The following is an 18,387-nucleotide window of genomic DNA, read 5'->3' on the forward strand; positions in this document are numbered from 1 at the left end:
TAAAACTTTAAGAAAGTCGAAGTGTGAGGTTATGGAATAAGGTGGAAACATGGAGTGAATTGAGAGAGATGAAAAAATTGGGACTGCTGGTTAGAAGTATCAGAGTGTAGAAATATAGAAATAACTATCCTGAAGAGCTATTAATGTGACTGGCCAAAGCAGAATGGAGATATCACCATTACAATGAGACATGGAGTTGGATAGTTATCAAAAGGAAATTATAGTCACCTAGAATCTTGGATTGGTTATTAAGACTTTAAATCATGTGCCAAAGTCTTTGTCAAGTATAAGGGTGCTCACTACAGCCATCTGCAGGAAGAAATGGGGTATAATTCAACAGGGTGAGCCTCCAAAGAGAGCATGTTTGCCAAGAGAGAAAGAAATAGTATTTTAAAGGTGATATGAGGGCCTCCCTGGTGGCGCAGGGGTTAAAGAGAGCGCTATCAAGCTATTGGCAGTCACTGCAGCATGAATTTGATCCCCTGCCAGAGAGGTGACCCACATGGCACAGCAGACCTCTCTTGTCTCATCCTTGCTCCCCTCAGCAGTGTATTTCAGTCTGCCTGCCTGTTTTGTTCCTCACTCTCTGGTGAATCCTCTCACCCCCCCGCCCCGAATCTCTGGCCTATACTACCCCAGTTCTTGCATGCATAAATAAATAAATCTTTAAAAAAAATAAATGTGAATGAAAAATAAAGCTAGCCAGTTGGTACGTTTTTAGATGAAGATTTTTTTTTTTAGAGGAAGAATCTGCACTTTAGATAAGGTTAGTAGACAGAGGGAAGTCGCAGATGTAGTTAAGGTAGAGTGGGGGAAGGCAGCACCCTGAAGATGAAGTTGCGCAAGAGAGTTTTTGGTTTATTAGTGTGTGTATTTGGTTTGGTGTAGGTTTGTTAGCTTGCTTTGATTTTCACCATCCATGCAAGCATATTGAGGAATGTATGTTCCAAGAAAGAGTTATGGGAAGATTAAATTTAAAGGAAAAATAGTTGAAATATCTTCCATTCCAGAAAAACATGGATGTTCTTAATCTTTTCTTTTTCTGCATGAAAAAGTTCTCATGAGTACATCTTCCAAAAAAGGAAGAGTTCAAGAGTAAGATCTGAGATGAATTATGAGGTTTTCAAAAGGTATTTTTGGGTCATTTCTCAAGTGAAAATGACCAGGACCTGAAAAAGACTTCTACATTTCAAGACCTCTGTGGTCCTTGAAGGAAGTAGCCATTGGCCTTGAGAGTGACTAGCTGTGTTCTGCTGGCTCCTGCGAAGAATAGGACACATCCTCTGAAATAACAAGAGCCTTTCTGGACATTTCAGTATCACAGAAGGGAGTTGGCAGAGTTTCTTTGGCAGAAAATGAAAACTTTTTCTTAATTGATCATTCCATCACCATTGAAAAATCCTAATAGAGGGCTTAAGAAGAGATACATATTTATCATTTTTATGTTAGCAAATAGTGACTAAATGTGGACGTTGATGATTATCAGCTGGTGATAGATTGGAGTTAGATTTCCTCAGATCTGAATGGTGTTGTGCGTGATAAGGTCCTTGTGTGGTAAAAATTTGGAGTTGGGGGTACTGATATCATTTGCTTTTTCAAGGTGGTTTACTCTTTCATGCTACCTGTCATTACCCACTTAATCGTTGTCCAGGAAATTCACCTACATTAAACAAAGCCTTACTTGAATTTCATCCTTCCTCCTCTAAAATTGACATTCCTTCATGCCATGTCCTGAATTGACTCATCCTGCTCTAGCTAAATGGTATTAATCCGTGTGTAACTCCATCAGTTTATCAAGAGATCTCATTTTCCCAGTCAGTGCAAAACTGACATAGTTACAATGGGACAGAGGAGTTGATGTTTTGTATTTATTTCTACTTAATATGAAACATGATTTTGTGTACTGACAAGTAAATGGTATAGGTGTAGGGATGGATTAGCAATCACTCTGTTATTTCACCAGAATTCTCATGTTACAGTATCCAAAAATGTCAAGAAGGGTCACAGTGTATGTTATGTTCCCTTCAAATAAGAGCAGAGCTTTAATCAACTGATATTCAGACCCACTAGCATTGAAATGCAGCTTACAAGGGTGAAACATGACGAGTGTTTCATTGAACACTGCACAGAAGGTAAATGAAGTGTATATTTTCCAATCACAATTGGAATTTTAAGTGAGTGGAATGGAATAAACTCAGTTTGGAATCTGAAATAAATTCAGCTTGGAATGTGTCTCAGAGACCAAGGTTTATACAAGAGCTATACAAACCTCTTGGCATGAAACATGACACTAGGTGAAATTTTCCTGGCATCTTAGAGCCAGATATGGATTTCTGAAGGACCAGCGCACAGACATTTGCTCAAGAGCTGTTTGTATCTACTTGGGGAAGGAAATGTGGAGACTTATTTAATAATCCTGGGACATAACACATTGTATCTCTTAGAAGGAGTTGTGTACACTTTCTTAGAAGGCGGTTTTTTAGATTAGTGTTACCAATAAAATATTTTCATGAAATTTCCATTTTTCTTTCCCTTGAAGTCTACCTTAGTAGTTCCAAGTAACTTCATATATCACACATAGTAAAAATGATTAGGGAAAAAAAGGAGAAGTGGTTGAAGAAAACACAAGTCAACTTCCAGTAATTCAGAAGTAACATCTAGTAGCAATTTACCTACCCTGTTGCCAAAGCTGTTTTCTCAAATTATAGATTCTCATGAGCTAGTAATTTTGCATGGGAATCACAAAGGAGAGTAGGCTTTGTATGAAAAGCTGAAGAAGCAAATGGTAACTAACAATACGCCTTTTTCTAAGGTAAGTTGAAGTCACAAAAATACTTAATCTGCAGAGCTGAACAATTTATTTTTTAGGAACTTAGAAATGTTAGGTAAATTGGGGGGCTTCAGGGAGGTACAAGACAGCAGACTCTAAAAGAGATCATGTGTAATTTAGCATACTGAAATAAGGGGCTGATTCAAGAAAAATGGGGGAAGTTAAAAGAATGCTGCGGATTAGGTGTTCATAGATAGACCTTGAGCATTTTGGAAATGAAACGATGAAACAGTGGGCGAGCCCCAAGAATGTAGGATACGTTGAATTAAGATCAGGTTTATTGGATTGCTCTTCTGAGTTTATTGTTGTTTGGAGGGGTGGAATTAGTCTCTCATACTGTGTGTTACATTTTTCCATTTTAAACAGTAGCTTGTGATTATTTAGCCCTCGTTTGGATTCAGGTAAAACCAAGATAATACCCTATAATTCACCAAATATTTGTTTTCCTGGTAGTGATGGATCTACTAGTATTACTGTTTCAGAGGCAGTTCTACAGTGTTTACAATTTCCACTGCTTGGAGCTTTCTGTCTATTTATCCCTGGATTAAACTCAAAGTAAGCTGATTTTATCAGGCCAGTGGGTAATTCTGACCATTTCATCTGGCGCTTTTAGTACTGTATTGCTGCAGCTGACCTGTATACATAAGGAATTACTAGGTTACCAGCTCACAGAAATGTCTTTTGATTACAAACACTCTTTCAGCATGTGTCCATGGAAGGTAAGGGGGACAAATCTAGCATGAATTCTTTTAATGTCAATTTTTAGGTAAATAATAATGGGGTGTCAGGCATGGTCCATTTGTAGCTTCTTAAATTTAAGTAGTAATGCAGCGATTCAGTGCAGAAACAAGAGGTCTTTGAAGAACAACTGAACATTCAGATGAAGCAACTATATCCTTCCAACCACATCCTTCCTGTTGCCTGTGGGAAAGGGGTGGTATTTGTGTTTGCACTCTGAGCACATGCAGGATAGATCTGTGTGTATTTCCATAAATAAAAGGACATTGTGTGTGTGTTTGGCACCTGTGATGGCAAGAGCAGCTGATTGCTTCTGAAAGCTTTGTTCCAACTCCAGGATCAGCAGGATTTTTAAACACTGAACTAGGAACTGGGCACTAAAAATACATTCACAGGAGACCTAAGATAGTATGAAGTTTTGAAGAGCAGGGTGAAGACTTGCAAAGTATGGTCTTGTTGTAGCATTATTCTAATTATGATTCAGGGGAAGGGCTTTCACATGTGGTATATCCAACCTGCTGAATAATGGTCATGTTGTAGTAAATGCTTGTTGCTCCAGTGAGAGTGATCCAGATTATATAGAATATGGTCATGTGTTTTGCTAAAACTGTAAACTTAATCCTATTTTCTTTGCTTATATTGTTCATAGGTTCATAAAACCTGGCAATGAATGAATTTGTCATTTCTTCAGAGACAAAGTAACATCCCAACCAAAAAAAAAAGGAAAAAAAAACCACAAGTTTAATCTAGAACCAATAGCTGTATTTAAAATTAGGCTTGTATTATTAAAACGTAATGGCAATGCTTTCCTGCCATTTAGCTCCAGTTCTTTCAGGGTGCAAATCAGGACCTTTCCCTGTTACGAATCACTACCCAATGAACAAAGACCCAGGAGCATATTTCATATGCTCCTAATAATTTTTAAAATGCTTGATCCCAAACCATAAAGGATTTATTCTGTAAAATATGGGAATATGAATGGGTTGTTGTTGTTTTGCTTTTTAGATTTTCTATTATGTAATTATTCAAAATTTTACTGTAAAGTGCATGAACAGGCTTGATTTAAAGAGAAAAAATGTCTTATGTAGTTCTTGTTAGAACTCATAAGTATTGTTAGAGTGATCATCTACTTGAATATAATTAAAATAAAGACAATTGAGTACCCCTTAGGTTTATTTTAATGCACTTCTTTCTGTGTTTATAAAATTTCATTCTTTAAACATCTGTGGCAGAGAATGATTGGTTGAGAGGCAATAAGCAATTTTAAGTTTTATTTTTCATTTATTTATACCCAGCTCAAATAGATTTGAAAGGAACATATATTTACTTAAACAAGGATCTCTAGAAGTTATAATATGGGAATTATGTATTGTGAAATTTTAAATAATCATATTTCTATTGAAGTGATCCAATTAAAGGAGTACACAGCTAAAAGAGTTCTTCAAAACCCTAGGAAAGTGCCTATCTAGTTCTATGAGTAAAACACTCTTTTATGTTTGAAATCTGTAGTTTTTTTTATTTTCTATTTAAGAGACACTAATTTATAATATTATATATATTTCAGGTATACAGCATTATGATTCTGAATCTATATTATACAGATTTTAGTTTCCATCCTCCATCATACAGTTGACCCCTTTTACTTGATTTATACTGCTTCTCTCTTTCTTTCTGGTAACCACCTTTTGCTCTTATTGTCTAGCTTGATTTTGTTTAATTTGTTTGATTTATTTCTTTTTCTTCCACATGTGAATGGAGTCATATATGCCTATCAGGTAACTCAGAATTTCAGGTATTTCAGGATCAAGTGGGAAGAAATGCTTTTAAATGACAGGCATGGTATTAAATTTTGAGAAAGGTATTTTTATTGAGTAATCATTAATGTTTTCAGATCTTCTAAAACATAGTAAAGAATGTGTAACCCATGACTAATTTAAGAACACAATTAATAGGCAGTACAAAGTTTCAAACTAAGTTAAAATATGAGTTTATAATTTTAATGAAGTGCAGAAAAACAACCTTCCAAGTATATTGAAAAAGATGGGGGTGGCATTTTACATACTATTAGTCCAATGAAAACTATTTCATTTAAATATTTCCTACATTGAAAATTCATCAAGGAATAATCAGTATTATTATCTTTATACGTTGCAGGAAATATTGAAGAAGTGTTAAGTCTGTAATTTGATTGAGGAAGATATATATATATATATATGTATACATATCTGTATTATGTGCAATCATTAAATAATTGGAGAAAAGTATAAACATGGACCTTGACGTGGGTAAAATTTTTTCCCTCAAAAAAAGGTAGGAAAAGGCATTCCAGGAAGAAAGTGGAAAATAATTAATTACCCAATGACATTGAGCTTTTGGTTCAAGGGACAAGTATTTAGATACTACAGCTTATTTGATCTTCTCCTGCATAAATCATTCTATTTCTTTAATGTTCCAGCCAAAGTCTGTGAAGCAATGAGACCACTTGATTTTGCCAGGCGATTTATAAAAATGTAGTCACCTGGAAAATGCTAAAAGGATTGACTGAAACCGATTTTCTTCCACTCTTGTGAAATGTGTCTTTGTTTCAGTCAGGTTGACTTGATAGCTCACAAAACAAAAAGAACCCGATCAACACGTTTCTTTTTGCCTGTTGGCCTCATGCATCTAGGCACTCACATAAACCCTTTTAGGTGCAGAACAGATATTATTCTAACTTCCCCCATTCCATTTAAGTATCATTTTTAATGACTTATAAAATCGTTCCTCCTGCACTCAGTAGCAAAAGGACACAAATAATACAATCTGAAGAAATAGATTCTCTTCCTAATGTTATTGCCTAGTAGTTTTGTGACTTTGGTCAAGCCATTTAACATATCTTTGTCTCAGTTTTCCTCCATTGAGTGCTTCCCCATTAAACACATTGAGCAATACTCTGAATTTTCTTTTTTTTTTAAGATTTATTTATTTATTTGTTTGTTTGTTTATTTATTTATTTATTTATTTATACAAGCGCTGGGTACAGTCAGAAGCGCGGGAGGGTGAGAGGATTCACCAGAGCCAGAGCGGGGAACAGAACAGGCAGACTGATGAAATACACTACTGAAGGGAGCAGTGGGCGAGACAGGAGAGGTCTGTCGCACCATGTGGGACCCTCGCCAGCAGATGGGGATCGAACCAGCACTTCAGAGGCTGCGGTCAGCTTCGCAGCCCAGCGCTCAACCGCTGTGCCACCAGGGGAGACCCGATACTCTGAATTTTCTGCAGTGCAAGTGTATTGAAGTCAAGAGTCTTCATTATTTAAAGTTTTTAAAATAGCTTTGTATGAATGATACATTTCATTGAGAACTAATGAACATGTACAAGAAAAACACTGTGATAATCATTCAAGTAAAGTTCTTTCTAGCCCAGGAAAGCAATGCATCTATTATAAGAACATTCATAAATATAATTCTGCTTCATTAAATCTCATAGTTATTTTATGTTGATTCTTAAATGTGAGTACATTCCAGGGTAGAACTAGAACAGATATTAACTTAATACATTCTTAAGCATTAAAAGGAAAATAAAAATTAAGTGAGGTTTGGTTGGGTGTGTCATCACTGTGTTATTTGTTTTGACTGAAGCTTGACAATTTCTATTGATGCAAATATTGCATCTAGATTATCATATAGAGAGTTAATCGAGACCTACAAGTTATGCAATAGTCTCTGCTTTCTACCTCTTGCTTTTCTGTGCAGTGCGAGAAATACTGCTGAGTTGCAATGTCAGTGATACCTAAATTTACTTTTGTGAGAACTCTGCTTTCATATAATCAGTTACTTCAATTTATTTATCTATTTACAAGGCGTTATCACTCAGTTAGTTGCCAGAAATATTAAATACATGAAAGAGTTCCATTCAACATGAAATATTTCCATACATTAAGCATAAACTAGTTGCTAAATAATGTCTTTTTTATGAGGATAGAATAAAATGATTTCTAAAGTACAAAGTAGATTACAGTCTTTAATTGTTCTTAAATGTCTTATTAATATTTCCCTTGGGAAGGTCAATAATTTATATTATCTTTAACAGAGATATGAACAGAATTAGATTTTTTACTTATTTAATTCATATTTTCAACTTTATCTTTAAAATGCATAATGGGGCCATCGGGTTTGGCCTAATGAACAATTAGGCAAAAGGCAAATGGTTATTGAGTTCCCCTACTACTTTTACTAAACTATAGTAATAATAACTTATAATAGACAATATGTAGTGAATAATTTGTGAGTGCCAGACAGTATTTGGTACCTTCTATGTTGTATCTCACAATAGTCATTATGTATGGGATGTGTCATGATTAAAAATGTAAGATCCCTGTCCTTTGGGACAAATCATATGAGATGTGTCTAGCATTAGATGCAGAGTTGCTGTGGTGAACGTGACCAACTAAGGGCTACTACAGTTCTCCTGTTCTCACCATTTAGTCATTCTAGTGATTCTAGAACATATACACTGAAGCTCCAGGGTGTAGACTAGTAGCATTTTGCATCCTTGCAGCACCAGTTCAATTGAGTGCCAATTTGAGGAGCTTGCCAAAGTCCAAGGACTTTTAAGAAGTCTGGAAACAATCTCCATTTTATGAATGGGACAATTTTGGCCCTGAGTTGATATTCACTGAAGCCAAATTGTAGAGTTTGTGTTACTTTCCTATATGCTACAAATCTGCCCCTTTGTCTATTCAGATCAATTTTGACCAAAGCCAAAAGTCTTGCCTTTGGTGGCAAGACACAATAGGTAGAAATAAATATCTATAAACTAACACTGAATATTCTCCTTAAGATGGGTGTAATATTTTAAGTATGCAACTAGAGTACTTTTTAAAATATACTAGAGTATATATGTTTTATATGTTCTAGAGAAATTCTCCCATATGCAATATAATGTACTTTTTTGTTTTCTGTTACTGGATATGTTTCAGCCTTTATAAAGGTAAAGCTTGGTATAGCTTGGTAAGTATGTTGACTTAGGAGGCCATGAATACATTCCGACTTTACAACCCCCACACCCAATTTACAAAAGTATGTCTTAAGTTCTTGTGGACTGAAGTGATTATTATTCTCTTTATTAAGTTATTTGTTAACAAGACACATAGCAAAGCCCAAAAAGTACAGTGAGTGTAGGCAAGAGCAATTATTTTGTAATATGGTTCAGATCGAGCTGTTTTATCATCACAAGCAATGCAAGGGATTAAGAGGTAATTTTAGAATTTTAAATTACTGGATTGAAGTTCAGGATTTGCTATATATTTAATTGTATGCACTTTGAACAGTTATTTAAACTCCACAGACTTTAGTTCTTTTACTTGTAAAATGTGTAAACCAATAGGGCTGTTGTGAAGATTCAATGAGATTATACATGTAAAGTGCTTTTTAGCATAGTTCCTGATATGTAGAACACATTTAGTAAATCCTAATGTCAGAATAGCTTATAATAATGATTCACTGTTCTGGCTTTTTCTCCACATGGATGCTCCAAACATATCTCAAATAAGCTCCTTAATCTTCCTCTCTCTGATCTATTTATGTTTCTGTGTGTCATATTTCAATGTTTAGCCAAATCATCTAAGCTCAAAATTCTAGTTGCTAACTCTTCTTCCCCTATCACCCACATATAATCAGTCACTGAGTTCTGATGATTTTTCCATCTAAATATTCCTAATTCTACCCCCTTTTCTGTATTCTCACAGAAGTGCATTATTTTAGGTTCTTCTCTTTGACCTGCGTTCTCCTTGAACACAGTTACGAAAACAGCCAGTTATTATTGTCACACATTATCCTCCCTAACAGTCCCCCCATGGCCTCCCAGCACCTGTCCCCCAACAAAGCAGTGCTCACTGTGTCCCTGTTGCTAGCCCCTATGAGGGTGAGGACAAGCATTTCAGAGTGACATCTCCTGTAAAATAGCTGCTGCCTCCTGCTCTATAAAATTTGCACTTTGGAAGTTACTTAGGAAAACAATCTTTTTCAATTATTTTGCTGTAAGAAAAAGTCTAGCTCTATCATAGTCTAGGGAATAATGGCACTGTATTTTCTTTGCTTCTTGATATAAAAATGTATTACTTTACCAACAATTATGTCTTTTTTCTACCATAATAACAGTTAAATTGAAGCTTGGAAACTGAATACTAAGAACCTAAAGTCAATGAATTTTTCATCATTTTTTACCAAAATATTGTATGTTTAATTAATAAACATGATAGGTAGAAATGTATACCTATAAATTAAAATTGAATATTCTTCTACTTAAGATAGATGTAATAGGGCCTCCCCGGTGGCACAGCGGTTGAGCGCTGGGTTGGGAAGCTGCCTGCAGCCTCTGCAGCGCCGGTTCGATCCCCGCTACAGGCAAGCGTCCCACAGGGCACACAGACCTCTCCTGCCATGCCCACTGCTCCCCTCAGCAGTGTACCTCGTCATTCTGCCTGCTCTGCTGTCTGCTCTGGCTCTGGTGAATTCTCTCACTCTCCCACGCTTCTGACTGTACCCAGTGCTTGTATAAATAAAAATTTTTTTAAAAAATGCTTAAAAAAAATAGATGTAATAATTTAGAGTATATACTAGAGTGATTTTTTAAATACACTAGCATGTCTGTTTTATAGCAACTTCTAGCCTGTGCAACATAATGTACTTTTTCCTTTCTCATTTACTGGCTATGACTGACATGATGGCTGTGTCTATGGCTGTTCCTGTTTTTTATGCCAAATGTCTAATGGCAGAAATAAAGCTAATATAGTTGCCTCATTTATTAGACTTTAAGCTTCTGGACTACAAAGGAGATCCTGGAGATCCTTACATCTATGAATTTCCATTGAGCTTAAAAAAGGCAAAAACACTGTGTAACCAATCTGTAAATGCTAGATGATTGGCTGATTCTTGGCTCTATCATTAATTTTGAATTATTTAATCAATAGTAATGAGAATTTGCCATCTCGCTAAATACTTTAGAAAGACTTCGTGCCCTAAAATCCAGACTGGAATTTACAAATAATTTTAAAGTGATGAAAGTGGATTGGGTTTAAAAAAAAAAAAAAAGAGCAGCTACAGGTTTGAATTCAAATAAGCAAATGTCTATCTTGGTTATTGACATATGTGCATTTTCCCCTTTTTAGGATTTATTTAAAAATATTATAAAATATTACCATAAAACAATAAGTGTTTTTAAACACATCCACACCCCTACAGTCTAGCTCAGGAGTCGGCAAACCACAGCTCTAGGTAAAATCTGACTCACTACATGTATTTGAGAATAAAGTTTTTCTGGAACACAGTTATGCTTATTTGTTCACATATAACTCATGATTGTTTTTGAGCTACACCATAGTTGGTGGCAATAGAAAATGTAAAATAGAAATCCTCAAGCCTTTTAATGAAAAGTTTGCTAAGCCCTGATCTATCACATTAACTATTCTAATATTTTTTCTAGATATAGTGGTATTAATATGAAATTTGGTACACTGTGAGTGGATGTATGTTTAACCTATATATTATAAATAATATATTGACACTAAACTTTTGAATTAAAAATGATGGCAAATTTGTAATACCTATAGACTTTATGAGCCATATATTACTTAACTAGGCCTCATTTGCTGCCATTTTGTTTTTTTCCACCTTCTTATTTTGATTTCGGTTTTCTTTTAAAAAGCATGACTACTATGTGCCTTACAGCTGGTTAAATTATAAGTTATTAAAGTTCCTTCTAAATCTATAGAGAGTTGTACCAGGTTTGGGGGATAGAATTCAACCTTTATGGCTTTGACAATTACTTTCCTGATGGTCAACATGACACATGGTAGAAATCAATTGGACAGTTTTTCTGTTTTCCACTGAATGTAAAATCCCAGACAATCTCTATTTTTGTTTTCTCTCTGTGAATACAAAAAATGACTATAAGGGCCTCCCTGGTGGCACACGGGTTTAAGTCTCAGTGTCTGGGGATGCCAGACACTGCAGCATGAGTTCTATCCCCAGCCAGGGAGCTAACCCACATGGCACAGCAGACCTCGCCTATCTCACCCACTGCTCCCCTCAGCAGTGCATTTCAGTAGATCCATCTATTCTGCTCCCCTCTCTGTCTCTGTGAATCCTCTCACTCACTGTAACTTTGGCCTTCACCCCAATTCTTATATGCATAAATAAATAAAAATAAATCTTTATGAAAAAAATGACAATAAATCTCTAATAGAACAAATTTCAAAAAATGATGTTCTGATGAAAGTGTAGTCATGAAGAAAGAACAATTTCTTCTATAATGTGAGCATCTCATAGTGCCTGATTAGAGAAGTACTTATTAGATATTTATTGTTTGGACGTGTATTGTCTAAACTAATAATGATGCAATGGAGAATTCTAAATGTCCTCGAAAGTTGCTATAATAATAGTTAAGAGTGTAGCCTTCAGTTATCCACTCCAACTAACTTGAACTGTCTCCATCACCCACTATCTCAATCACTTTAAACAAATTAGTTAAACCCGAGGTCACAATTTTCTCATTAGTAAGATAGGCATAATCACAGTACCTACGTCACAGAATTAATGTGAGAGTCAAATGGTAAAATCCAAATATGCACTAACAATGTAATTGGCACATTGGCAGCTCCCAATAAAGGTATGTTATTATCCTACATTAATATAAATCTTGGCGTGGGGGCATACCCTACTTTGAAAGTAATTCTTCCTGAAAATTCTTCATTTTCTGTTTGGAGTTAATTGTTATTCTGAGCCCAAAAGAATGAATATTAAAATGTTTTCTCATTTCCAAAAGTCAGTTTTATAATTTCTTTGCCAATTGAACCCTCCTCGACAGTGAGGCACTCTCTCTGACCTTTTTTGGTATCACCAATTGTTTAAAAGTCTCTATTTAATTTTAAAAAGCTTTTGTGCAACTTTTCCTTGATGCTTATTATAGGTTTGAAATCATGTGCTATAAAAAGTATTTGGCTGTATGTGCTTTTAAATGAAAGTAATTTAATTGGGCACTCTGCCTCCTCAGATCAGCAAAGGTCAAAATGACTTACTTTAAGGGTACATGAGAGAATTATTATAGAAGGGAAAGAAAAACTTCACCCTTTACTTTCAACATGGAATTAGTCATAAGGCCAGTGGTAAGTGTCCCATGTTGTATGTTTGCAAACCTGTTCCAGATTCTCTACATGTGATTCTCTAGAGTGGACTCCACATCTACTCCTTTTTACCTGCACAATTTGACAGTCCTGGAAAAGGGACATCTTAAGTCCATGACAACAAATACAGTCACTATTTTCTCAAGAATTCTTGCTATACTTGATAAGTTTCCTTATTGAGCTTCTCCAAGATTACATTTGTCACTGTGACAATACAAGAAAAAAATACCCTTTTTCAAAGAGGTATACCCTCAGCCAAGTTAATTTACATAACCTACTTCCTTTTCACACAATGTCAGCAGAATCAGAGAGTTAACCACCTCTCTGTCTGCTCTTGATAAGGGCTTCCCATTAGTGAAGCCAACACCATGCGTCTCTCTGAACATAGACACACTTCATGTCACCCCCCTGACAAAAGCCAAATTTGACCTTAGTTGTCAGGGTTGCAGGACATCTGGATGAGATTAGAATACAAGAGAATGAGACCTTAGGGGTTCTGCCAGAAATCCTGATTTCTAGTTTATGTAACATTAAAATATACCTAATTCGAGGCTAACTCCCTGGCAAAGGAAGTAATGTAGATGTGATGATGGGGGTGGGGAGGAGGCAGTTCAACTGTGAGAGGGAAAACTGGATCTCCTATGACATACCACGTCTCTCTGTCAATATTCATGTTTCAGACTGGCTGAGTGAGTTTTTAAATCTTTAAATCTTTGTCCCATATCTTATAAGATCACAATAATAGTTCAGTTTTGTGTAGATAAGTGCTTTTCAAAATAATGAAAATAACATTAATTGACAAGCCTATAAATAAAGAAGCAAAAATGTTACATTTTGTAGTTGAAGTTGATGTAATTAATGAAATGACTTAGTCCTTTCCCTATAATATATTCCCAAATCAGAATGGAAATTCTTGGCTCAGGGTCTCTGGTGTTCATTCTATCTCTCACTAAGGATCTACTAAACCTTCTCATCAGGCAATCAGGTATCCATTGTATACACATACGTATCTGCATGCACACAAACACACATACTTTGAACCATGACAAGGGCAATCATTATTATTATAGATGAAACTAACGTCCATTCATTCAGGATGTTTTGAGTGATTTATTGTGTTTTAAACATCATCTAGATTGGCACTCCTGAAGTGCTGGTCTGTTGAGCTGTGTATTTTCAAGATCCATTCAGAAAATACATGAGGTCAAAGCTCTTTAGCTTGTAATACGAAGATGATGTTCACTGTAATGACATTTGCACGTATGGCATATAGGCAATTATAAGTAAAACTGTTAGTTCCTTAGCACAAACCAAGTCAGGGACACAAAACTGAATTATTCATTATATTCTTCACCATCCAGTCTAATATATTTTATTTAATAATGCTTGTGATAAAGCAGGGGTTTTTTTAAGCCAACTAATTAGTTAAAATCTTAATCTTTGAGTAAACATCTTTTAATATTCTGGGTTCATAGTATGAAGAATGCATAAATATTTGTTTTGTCTTGAAGCATGATACTTATCTGAGGGGGAAAAACACATGCTCAGTTAATGCTTTTGTTTCAAATGCAAACTGAGCTAACCACTTTTTTCATGGAAAACCGTTTGCCCTTGACAGAATAACTTAACAGACAAACTGGTTATTCAGACTTGGGTATTTTACAGATATTTTCTCAGAAATCAATAAAATGAACTGTCATTTTGAGGAAAATAGTTGATGGTACTTGTTTCCAGTGGTAAAATGTGAATTTTTAAAGTAAAAATTAAAATTTTGGTAAAATAATAGGAACTATTACGAGTTTAACAGCTTCATATGTAAAAACTTTTCTATAATGAGATGCTGGTAATATTAATTAATGTGACTTTTTATATGATATAATGAAACATGCTAAAATTTGGAAGAACTGCATAATTCAGTGAACCAATGTTTTTTAAAAAAATACAAGATACTACAAAATCATGCATAGAAAAATATTCACTCAAGATACAATAAATTGTAATATAAGTGTGAAAACTTTATAGACTTTTTTTATGAAAGTCTAAAAGGAAATTTTCATTATAACAAATATGCTTCCTGTATACAAGAGGAATACCCAGAATGACTGAATACTTGTCATTGTGACTTCAGATGCCACCTTAAATAGCTTAACTAAGACAGGGGACACTGGGGACTGGGGTTGTAGAAAGGGAAGGTTAATTAAGGAGGTTAGAGTAAACAAAGTTATACAGATTAAGTGCTGCCTTCTCCATGGAAAAGAGATAAGAATATTAGGTTATCCCACTACATGCCCTTATATATAGAAGTCTCTATATAAATACTTTTCCAAAAGCAACCTCCACCCCTCCCATTAAGTAGCCTTTTGCCAAAATGTATTTGGGGTGTCAGAGTTTTGCTCCCATACAGTCACACCTTTGGAACTTCTCAAGAAATTTCACAATTAAAAGAAGTTAGTTGTTCAATTATTTCAGCCCAATTAAACAGTTGTGTTCAAATTCTGGAGACAGGCCTGGAGAGGGGTCCCAAAACTAAGTCTATAATATGTGAGCAATTAGAGGCATTTCTATGAAAGCAAAAGAAAAAAAGGATAAGATTGGAAGCAAATCACAAATCCAGTCGGGAGTCCTGAAAGAAGTCAATGGAGATTTCTAGATGTTGAGTTAAAGTGTTTTTAGATGAGGTGAGGGCAGACTGTGTTTTTCCCATTTGCAGTTTGGTGTCGTGGTATTTAAAAAAATAGCAATAGTCACATTCAGGCTCAGCCATCATAGTGCTCTCTTTGAAGTTAATATCAAGTTGTTATTTTCTAGTTTGGCTGGTTTCAGAAAGACCATTTTATTTCTAATTCCAAGTCAAGGAGAAAAATAACCAGAAACATCAGTTTGGAAAATCATCGCCAGATATTAAAAATATTCATGATCTTGTTCAGTTTATAGGTAAAAAGCAAAAGCCTCAAAAATTGTTAAGAGGACTAGAAACTGAAGTTTACCAAAAACATTTACTGAAATATTTGTCTCTCTGCCATCACCCCAATTCTACCAAATAATCACAGTAAAACTCATTGGAAATTAAGTCTAGTCCCAATAAACTTGGCCTTTTTTGCCCTTTTTTTTTTTTTTTGCTTAAGTATGGTGAGCATAAAGTAACCACATAGATTTTTTAGATTTGTTTTGCTGAAACTTTTCACAAGGAGTCCTAGATTGAGCACCCAATGACCTCTCATGTCTCATGTCTATGCTAAGGTCTCACCATATACTCCACCTGAGATACCTGAATCACTAGGTAAATGCTTTCTTTCTGAGGTTCCCAAAATACCTTGGAGTTTCCAGGTCTGCCAAGAATGACCTTCCTTATCTCTCCAGATAAACCTGGAAACCTGCATGCGAGGTATTCAAATTTTTTTATGTTTTAATTTTTCAAAGGCTCTAAGATCAATGTGAACCCCTAAAAGTAGTCTCATCTCTAATACGACATTCAAGTCACAACCTCATAATGCAACAATGTCTCTAATATCTGTTATAGAGAAAAAGAGAGTCTTATTGGATTTAGGCAAATGAATACACTGCCATGAGAAATAAAAATACTAAAAGCTATCACATTTTTGATGTGTCAACAAGAAAGAAAAGTGTTTCAGTTGTGCTCATGAAGATATAATCTGCTGTTGCTACAGGTCATAGCTTAAGAAGGAAAATGTTCCCTTAACTCTAAAAAGAAAAACAAACAAAAAGTCATTAAAATTAGGTATGTTGTTAGAGTCCACATTTCATCTCATATTTAAGAAACTACTACTGTTGAGTTTGGGTGTGTTTTCAAAGGAATTATAATATATAATATATAATATATACAATTATTTTTAAAAATTTAATAACTGCTGTCCTTCTAACTATGTCTGTGAAACAAAACTTTCTTCTTGTAAATCACCTAGAAAAACATATCTCATAACAGATTGAATTCAGATGCATAACAGAAGCCTATGTCTGCTGTAAGCCAGATTATAATGCAGTTTGCAAAAATGCAAAACAATACTTCTATTGCCAATTGATTTTTTGTTTTAGAAAATATAGTCACATTTCAATAAAAATGTTATTTGTGTTAACATATAATTAATAATTTATAGGTATATATTTATAGATAATTTGTTAATTAATAAATTATAGGTATATATAATTAATAAATTATAGGTGTATATTTATATACCTCTAGCTAGCTAGCTATACATACATATCCCTATAAACAAAGCTCTTCGGTATATTCATAATTTTAATAGTATAGAGATGATCAGATTAAAAGTTTTGAGAGCACGTGCTTTAGAGATGGAATTCATAATCAAAACATAGTCCTCACCCTCACTGATTAATAAAACAGCTAGGAAGTTGAACAACAATGCAGCTGCTACATTTCATCTTAAGTCTGTAAAGAGGTTATGGGAAAAGAAGCAGGACTCATAAGTAACAAAGGTAGAAAAGAAAAGGTTTCTTAAACGAGGTATCACTGAATCTGGGTCTTAAGGGTTATCTGGATCTTAATGTTTATCTGAACCTTGAGATTCAAGGACATGTTAGGCCGATAAGGAGAGAGTGGGCATTCTTGTAGAAAGAACAGCCTGTTCAAAGAAACTGATTAGAAGAAACAATGCTGTACTCTGGGAACTGGAAATTTAGTTTGCACAAGCAAGCCATACTGTGAAAGCTGGAGCAGTAAAACTTGTCTATGGTTCTGACCACAGGTGGCATAAGTGAAAGAAAACAGTGTAAAAAAATGACTCCAGCAGTAGTGTGGAGGCTCGTGTGCATTGAGAAAGACTGGCAGAGAGAGAAAAAAATTTAGTACTCCCTTGCAATGATCAAAAAGAGGATTGCTGAATTCTGTCAGCTGAATGCAGAGGACAGTGAAGGAGAAAAAAGACATAGCTTTAAGGTGTTGATGCAAGGGTGTGGATGACAATGGTGTCATTTTATTAATACAAGAACCAGGTGTAGGGTAAGGTAAAAAGTATCAGGCTTTTCTGCCCTCTCGCCATTAGGATAAATGAGGGAACCCTGTGGTCCTGAATGCATGCCTGATGGTGGGCACCTGAAGTGGGTACACTGGGCTGAGAGACTGAGTTTATAAGGGCGGCATCATGGGGACGCCAGCAGAAGCTGGGAGAAGAAGAGAAGCAGAGAGAATGCCAGAGAGAGCCCAGATAGAGTGAAGATTTGCTGGGTTGGGAGGACTGCCAGCCTCCTGGCCCCCCAGCACCCCCCTGCCTGCCATATATCTGGTAAATCTAAATAAAAGACCTGCAAAAGCCACTGATGTCTCCAGGACTCTCTCCTTTACCCAGTCTGCTGGATCATAGAAACCTGCTCAGTGCTGTAGGGTAAGGAAAAATGTCAGGCTTTTCTGCCCTCCCGCCATCAGGATAGATGATGGATCCTTTCGGGACTGAATGCATGCCTGATGGTGGGCACCTGGAATTAGGGTGTGGGCATAGGTAGATGGGACTCACCTGGGCTAAGACTGGGCTTTCAAGGGCGGCATCACGGGGTTGCCAGCAGAAGCCGGGAGAGAAGCAGAGCCATGAGAAGAGCAGAGAGAATGTGAGAGAAGGTCGGAGAGCCCAGACTGAAGACTTGCTGGGGGCTGGGAGGCCTGCCAGACCCCAGCACCCCT

Source organism: Talpa europaea, assembly GCF_964194135.1.
Source record: "Talpa europaea genome assembly, chromosome: 14".
NCBI lineage: Eukaryota > Metazoa > Chordata > Mammalia > Eulipotyphla > Talpidae > Talpa > Talpa europaea.